Source organism: Bos indicus, chromosome 6 (assembly GCF_029378745.1).
Source record: "Bos indicus isolate NIAB-ARS_2022 breed Sahiwal x Tharparkar chromosome 6, NIAB-ARS_B.indTharparkar_mat_pri_1.0, whole genome shotgun sequence".
Taxonomy (NCBI): domain Eukaryota; kingdom Metazoa; phylum Chordata; class Mammalia; order Artiodactyla; family Bovidae; genus Bos; species Bos indicus.
The window spans coordinates 86,443,396-86,452,128 of NC_091765.1; the positions used below are offsets into that span (position 1 = coordinate 86,443,396).

Here is an 8,733-nt window from a genome sequence, read left to right on the forward strand (position 1 = left end):
ATGGGGTCGCACAGAGTTGGACACGACTGGAGTGACTCAGCAGCAGCAGCAGTTCACTTGAAGCTCCAGACTATTTTGTTGAAACAAAAGGGCATTGTGATTCATTATATAATATATATTTCCTCAGGAAACACCAAATATTGAATGGATCAAAGCTCCTCCTCAGAAATGGAAAAAAAAAAAAAATACTTGCCGGAAAAGATTGCCAAATTGGCAATGACAATTTCCTACCTTTGTTTAAAGAACATCAACCAAATCTCAACTAGGCTTTTCCTTGTTATCACATGTATCCCTTGCATCTATATAACAGCTGAGATTTCTTATTCTTTCTCTACTTCATTTGCCATCTTTCAAAAAGTCCCTGGCAGGACTAATTTGACCAGCAGGATAATCAGCCCTGAGAAGGCTCTCATACAGCGGTATGTACATAAAAATATAAACTAAAGGATTTTTACTTTGAAATTTAAATTTTTCTCAGACTTTCAAAGACATAATTTTATGGGATATTTTTTAGCATGTTCATTTTCAACAAAAGAATAATATGTGGCTTACATAATATTTAGTTACCATAAAGTATATTAAATGTTGAGAAATTCCATATGTCAAAAAAAAAGCATTTATTTTAGGCCCCTGGGACAATTAATCCATCCAATTACACAATCAATCAACCTTCCCCTCTGATGTACCTTAATGACTTTTGACCTTCATAATAACCAAAATACTGTCAGATGTACTCTGAGAGAATGATTGCATGATATGTTTTTATTATTTGCTTGGCTTTCCTTTCCTGAGATTTTAAGAATGTGTCATAGGAGAAATGATGCTTAAAAATATAACCATATGTATATATATTCAAGGAATTTTTTTCCCTAGATCATTTTAAGACTCAGATTGTTCAGCCAACACACGTAATCGATGGGCAGAGATAACTGTCCAAAAGCCAGACTGCACAAAGGTGCATGAGGTTGCTTTCCCACAACTCAAGCTCATGTACTTCAAATGTATCGTCGATTTTGAGCCAACTGAGAGTAAAATACCTGGACACCTCCCTTTTCTATGCACAGGTCTTTAATATATCATGTGAGGATTTTTTGCAGTTTTTTGTGACCACTCATCACAGACTGAAATACCTTAGTAGAATGTTATTAAAACTAGGAAAGGATTTATAGTATGCAATAATTTTCCTCTAAACTGTATCTAGTAGGGTGATACTGTTTCTTTCCTTATTTTTCAGTTGTACTAAGAAATTAAATTTAAAACATAGGATCTAGTTAAGAAATTAATATCTGAAATACAAGTCTGTAGAAATCTTCAAAGCCCTATAATCACTATTTAAAAACACCAAGATACTCAAATCCAAGTAAGCCATCCATTTCAAAGTAGCAACTTCTGAAATCCAAAACCTTAGTTATAAAAGTTTCTATGGTATAAATGCTTTCGGAACAACTTTTTTGCCATTCACAAGTCAAAAGTTACGACTAAGTTCAACATTCTAAAGTTAAATGTTACTACGGCCTACTGACATTAATTGTGAGCCCAAAATAATATTAGACAAAATTCTTAAAATGCTGCAGTAGTATTCCTGTATGAGTCATATACAAGTGTTGGGACACTTTCTGAATAGTACTATTAAAAAGTAATGCTGATCAGCCACTGTGCTCACTTTCAGGAGTAACCATAAGGATGAAACCACTGTGCTTGACCTTGGGCCTTTTGGCTTTTGTAACATGTTTCTTGGTAAGTCTCATTACACACATCTGTACATTTTTCTAACAACTACTACTTCAGATTTCTTTTTGCATTAATGATATCATCCTACTTTATATATTAGTAGTTAGCAATCATTGTTGAAGCACTGTTCTAGTGTTTTAATCTGCCTGAAATTTAAAAGCTAACTTAATTTCAAAAGCAACACATTGCTCATGGCTGCTATTTTGGGAAGTTTAGATCTACAATATCAGGCTACTTTATGCAGACACGTACAAATGCGGGTCCCATACATTAGCAATTTCACAAGTAGCTGAAACAAATTGATTGCAAGTTTTTGATCCAACATACTGAAAGACAATATTTGAATATTATTGATATTTAACACAGTTGTTTAATGTTATTGGGACTTCATTTCCTAATCTATAAAATGAGATAGTTAAAAAAGAACATTTATGGTCATCATAGTGTTCATGGAAAATCCCATGGACAGAGGAACCTGGCAGGCTACAGTCCATGAGATCACAGAGTCGGACAGGACTCAGCACACATACCTAGTGTTCATGGATCATGTGCCTCAGAGTAAACAGATTCATTTATTTAAAATATGCTATATATTCTGCACTTCATCCCAGAACAAACAAGAGAGCCCAGAGAGGAGGATATAGGGATCTACATTTTGTCAAGCACTCAGGGGAATCTATGCATGCTAACTTTTGAGAAACTATAAACATTTGTACCAACATATCTCATGGAAAAGACTGTAGAAGCTTCTAACTATCTTAAATTGCAAAGGATAAAAACCCACAAGTTTGGGGTTTTCTTAAGTAGTGAAATGATAATCTCCAAGGAGGGATGGATGAATTCCAATATAGGAATGAGGAGATTAATTCCAGAGTAATTTCTGCCAAAGATCTGTAAGATCCTTTATACCAACTGGAAAAAGAAAACTTTTTTTCAGATCATTAGGACTTTAACAAAACAGGAAACATAAAATTATATCATTCTTAAACATCAAATAATGCTTCTTCCATCTACTCTCAGAAACTTGAGTAAGACCAGGTCATTCAATAGGTCACTCAGGGAGTCCAACATTGGCCAAAGTACATATTAGTGCATTATATTCTATTATTAAGTATCTTATGATATAATTTTGATAAGCCAGTTAAACATACAGACATATTTAAAAGTTCATATCATGTCTTACTGACCTAATCTTAAAGAAGATTTTCAATATGTTTATATCCTCAGAATATGAGAAAAAACATTTTCTTAATTTAAAGGATCATATTTTGATTATCTAAATAATGTTTTTGCAAAATAAATTTGAGTCCAGTAATATAAGCAGTTTAAGTAGAAATAAGTCTTTTCTCAGCTTAATTATATGAGACTAATGATCATTAACAACTACTGAATTTTAGAAATGCAATGAGTAGAATATCTTTTACATATGGGCAAGATAAGTAGTAATATTGGGCATGAAATATTTTGCATGTTCATTCCATTATACAGAATTTGGGAGGGATTGGGGACAGGAGGAGAAGGGGATGACAGAGGAAGAGATGGCTGGATGGCATCACTGACTCGATGGACATGAGTCTCAGTGAACTCTGGGAGTTGGTGATGGACAGGGAGGCCTGGCGTGCTGTGATTCATGGGGTTGCAAAGAGTCGGACACGACTGAGCAACTGAACTGAACTGAATATACATTATCTCATAATCCTCAAAGAAAGACAAATGGTTTACTATTAATTCTATTAAAATACAAATAAATTTAGGTCCAAAGGATCAGCTCCAATTATATTCCAATGAGAGGACAGGTTCTTCTACTGACATAGTATTGTCATCACTTTTACCAAGTTCACTACCTTGACCCCAAGGTGGAAAAATAACCAATCACTGTGGCTGGGTTAAGAGATTAGGAAAAGAACAGGCATTTACTAGGAAGATTTTTCACTAGACCTAACCTTTGGATCTATATCAGAATATCCTTAGGAGACAAGGCTACTTTTACCTAATTCTTTGTGTCAACAATGAAAATGATGTTAAATATTTTCCCTACACTAAGAATTCGTTTTCTAGAAAAATAAAAATTAAATCTGAAACTTTTTAAACACCTTGACTAGTTTTTGGCTTGTCCGCCATTGAGTCAAGTATCCTCCAAACTCCAGTCAAACAAGCTAGAGAGGGCAAACAAGAGTACTGATGCAGAGAAGAGTTTTGGCATTTTACCACCTCACTGGTACACCAATAAAAGAACTTCACTGACATGTTGTGGGGAGAAGCCTGACTGAAGAGTCAATAGAAATGAAGAAGTAGGGTTAGCAAACCTAGACTACCTTTTCTGAAAGTATTGCAAAGTGATGCAGAGAGCTATCACAGCAAGGGAAAGCATAGTTGAAAGCGGACCTTTTTCAAAAAGGTAAACTGAACATAAGGGATAGTTTCCTGAGAAAAACAAGCCAATTGAAAGGCACATATATGAAGTGCAGGAAGCAAACGGGACAACTGACAGAGCTCTGAGATGTTACTTGTGAACAAAAGGAAATATCTAGATATTGATGACTTTATGGTTGTGTGGCTGGCAAATCTGTGACTCATTTCCAATTGTGTGCATCATTTTGGAGAAGAGGGAGGAAAATCATCTTGGTGGGGAAGATGGGGGTTCAGAAAGAGGTAGAGAATTTTAATGAAATTGGCATCCACTTGGGAAAATCACAGACCTCTAAGGAATGTGAAAAGCAAACTTCAAATACTTGAGAGGTCTGCAGGACAGCACTGAAGGACCATAATCTGTGGTGGCACAGTGCTTTCATTATCTGCCAGCTCTGTTCAAGAACTCAGGACAAGGAATCATTGACAATTTAAGGTTAATTCTAAAGTTGTGCATGCTCAGTCGTGCTTGACTCTGCAAACCCAAGGACTGTAGCCCGCCAGGCTCCTCTGTCTGTGGGATTTTATAGGCAAGAATACTGGAGTGGGTTGCCATTTCCTTCTCCAAGGGATCTTCCCGACCCAGGGATCACATTCACATCTCTTGAATCTCCTGCATTGTCAGGCAGATTCTTTATCACCGCACCACCTGGGAAGTCCAATTCTAAAATTAGGAATTATCAAAGGGAAAACAACAGACAAACCAATAGGTGGAGGGCCTGAGGAGAGCAAGAGGGAATGTGCTTGTGTGTCTATGGAAACCCTCAGTGAAGGAAGACTTGTACTTTCTTACCCTAGAGCATTGCCATATTTTCCCTTCACTTGTACACCCTCTCCCCGTTTTATATTATTTAAGCCTCTTTACAAAGGCTGGCCTTTTAGTGAGATAATCATTAATCTTTCCTCTAATAAAACCTAATCAACATTTATTTCCTGCACTATCTGTTAAAAGTTGTATTTTCAGAGTAGCAGGTAACATTTCTTGAGCACTGTACCTGAACCAAGCATGGTCCAAGTACATGACAGGCACCATTTCACAACAAACCTCACAATGGCCCTAGGAGGGGGGTACTTTTAGGAGTGACATTTTCCAAATGAGGAAAGAGAGTCTCCAAAAGGACTCCACATTCACACAATCTCTAAGGAGCAGATGCAGAATTTAAACCTGGGCATGAAGCTCCAAGAGACTAGCTTTCTGCCTCCCTTTTGGCAATTTTTGAACTGCTGTGCATTGTAGGTACTTGGTTTATAGACTCACAAAAGCAGGAGTGTGTGTCTACCTCTCCTACATTAGTGTAGACCAAAAAGTAGTAATATTTTTCACATTTTATTAGTGTTCAAAGCCTGGAACAACCCTGAATAAAGAGACATTTTCCCCATTTGGAATGATTGCAAGCACACGTTCTACTATAAGCAAACAAAATGATTTGACTGAACTCTTTTCCACTCAGTATTATCTCAGGTTTCATTGAGAGACTAGGCATTCAGAGAGTAAAAAAGAAATTCCACATTTTCTCTGACAGAGACTTTAGACACATGGAAGAGTTTTTCGTTGCTGCATAATAAGTTGCCATAAACTAGTAGTTTTTAAAAATGCATTTATTGTCTTGCTATTTCTTTGGTCAGACTCTGGCCTTGGCTTGGTTGGATTCTTGCTCATACTTTTAGAAATTTTGAAAGGTGTAGCCAGGGCTATGGTCCATTCTGGAGCCCAGGTCCTCTTTCAACTTGCATGGATGTTGACAGAATTCAGTCCCTTGTCAGTAAGACTGAAGTCCCCACTTGCTTTCTGGCTAAGAACCAGAGACCAATCCCAGCTCTTACCACCCAAGGCATTCACACTCAAGGCACCATCTCCACACATGGTGTGTGGCACTCTGCTTCAAAGTCAGCAGAAGGCATTCAAGTCTCTCTGAATTCTCTCTCTGACCTGTAGAACCTATTTTACAATAAATGAGCTCAACTGATAAGTCAGGCCAGCTTGGGCCAGCAGGGAATAGGAATCTTGGGAGGCACCTAAGAATTCTGCCTAACACAGAAAATACACATTTTTATGCTTGACACTGAAATATCTAATTTAAAACTGTTTACTTCTTTTTTTTCCCATAGTCTGGAGAGAGTCACAGAGGCCCCAGACTACCAGTGCCTAGACCACTGCCACCTGCTCGTCTTCCTCCATCACGTATTCCTTCTGTCCCAGGATTTGTTCAACGCCCTTCTCTACCTTCTGGTCCTGGGAGAATCCCACCATACCTTCTTCTACCTTCTCGTCCAGGGAGAATTCCACCACGCCCTCCTTTCTTCCCAGGTTATCCAAATCCACCAAGACCTTATCCATCTAGACCTCAAAAGCCCCTTCCATATCCTCCATTGTATCCTCCCTTCTTTCCACCTCTACCCCCAAAACCAGCAACTACCACAGCCTCCCCTACTATCTCCATTACCAACACAACAAACTCCATTACAAACACAACAGTCCCCAACGCCAGCACAATAGTCCCTAGTGCCGACACAACAGTCCCCACTACCGACACAACAGTCCCCACTACCGACACAACAGTCCCCACTGCCGACACAACAGTCCCCACTACCAACACAATACTCCCCACTGCCAACACAACAGTCCCCACTACCGACACAATAGTCCCCACTACCGACACAATACTCCCCACTGCCAACACAACAGTCCCCATTACCGACACAACAGTCCCCATTACCGCACAACAGTCCCCACTGCTGACACAATAGGCTCCATTATAACCACAACAGTCCCCATAACAAATGATGCAGACTCCACTACAAACACAGCAGAACCCCCCACCAAATTCATTAACCCCACAACTACATCACCCGATACCCAAAATTCCTTTACTAGATTTTTAGAAAAACTTCTTTCCTTTTTTGGATATAGAAGACAGAGCCCATGAGCTCTGAGTTTTGGGGCTAAATAATCTTAGAAATTGTAAAAGAAAGCACAAGTTATGAAAACAGTATGCCAACAAATTGAAAATAAAGAATTCAACAATGATACTAAGCCTCCAGTGTCCTCAAGAGAGCCATCATTTTGTCCACATTTATGCCACCCATTTGAAAATTATTGCTACCAGAAACCTGCCCTTGTGCTATGAAACCAAGGAGGGAATTAGGAAAAAATACAATGAGATACCTAGACTTGTAGTTTAGGGTAATGAAGTTGGAAAAGTAGGCAACAGGATCCTTTCTTGGGTACCTCAACCCATCATATAATTACAAAACACAAAATAACATGTTAAAAGATACTAAAATTAAATAATAGCTCTTGCAGCTTTTTACATGATCTGTCAATTCCAGAGCAGAGATGTCTTCCTAGCAAATCTAAATATCTAAATGAGGTACAATCAAGGCACAAATCTTGAAATGTCATATAAAAAATCATTTTCCAGCCAAAGTAGGACTTGATAAATAATGATCATTTCAGACATCAATAATAAAAGGAAGATGGCTGAGATTTCCAGATTTCCTCTTGCTTCCTATTATTAGGTAAGATTTTAATCACAATATTATGACCATTTGGGGAAAAAAAGTATTATGACCATCATGGCCTCATTGTATCATGAGAGCAATCATCTCTTTTTCACTGTTGAAGTATAAACCTGCATTTTCTTTCTGTACACTTACTTAATTAAGCACATTTCCACCAAGTACTTATGAATCAAAACTTCTCAAAGATACTTGAAGTAAGCCTAAATTTGTTTCTTGGTGTTTAATGCTATCCTTATTCCACAACTACTTATTGAGAATCTGCCATGAAACAGAGACTGTTACAGCAAATGAGAGATCAGTAATAATGAAGGCAGTCAAAATCACTGCTTTCATGGAGCTTATATTCTAATATAACAGGAAAAGAAAGTAAGCAAATGTAAATGTAATTTAAGAAGGAAAAAGCACTTTCCTAAGAAGTGAAGTAGCTCAGTCGTGTCCAACTTTTTGCGACCCCACAGACTATAACCTACCAGGCTCCTCCATCCATTGGATTTTCCAGGCAAGAATACTGGAGTTGGTTGCCATTTCCTTCTCCAGGGGATCTTCCCAACCTAGGGACTGAACCTGGGTCTCCTGCACTGCCGGGAGACTCTTTACCACCTGAGCCACCAGGGAAGATGAAGGGTGAGGTGATAAAAAAAAAACTATGGTGATTGGCTGTCTTATTTGGCAGAATCTCTGATGAAATGATATCTAAGCAAAGACTTGAAGAATGTTAAGAGCAAAGTATTACAATATCTGGTAAAAGGACACTCAAGGCAGAAGGAATCAAAGATGGAAAGACCTGAAGTAGCAATGAATTCTGTGTGTATCAGACCATAGAATGTTAATCTGATTCAAACTTAGTAAGAAAGAAGAGAATATCAAGGAGGCAGACAGATCACATCATAAAGGACCTAGGATTTGAATTCCATTCTAAATGTATGGAAGGTAACTAAAATTTTAGATAAAATAATAACATTTTCTGATTTGCATTTTCAAATTTTCATTTCTATGATGATCCTGTGAATATGATTCTGTTTAGGAAAAAAAAAGAGTAAAGTCTATTTCAAAACTTCTGTTGAGAGGGGT

At 37.8% G+C, this 8,733-nt stretch overlaps 1 long non-coding RNA gene across 1 annotated transcript; it reads left to right on the plus strand.

Annotated features, from left to right (window-relative positions):
* Nucleotides 1–299: 299 nt before the first annotated feature.
* On the plus strand, nt 300–6,388 carry LOC139183647 (uncharacterized). The gene is made up of 3 exons (XR_011567215.1): nt 300–419; nt 1,670–1,737; nt 6,250–6,388. It is a non-coding gene; the product is annotated as an uncharacterized lncRNA (long non-coding RNA).
* Nucleotides 6,389–8,733: the final 2,345 nt, after the last annotated feature.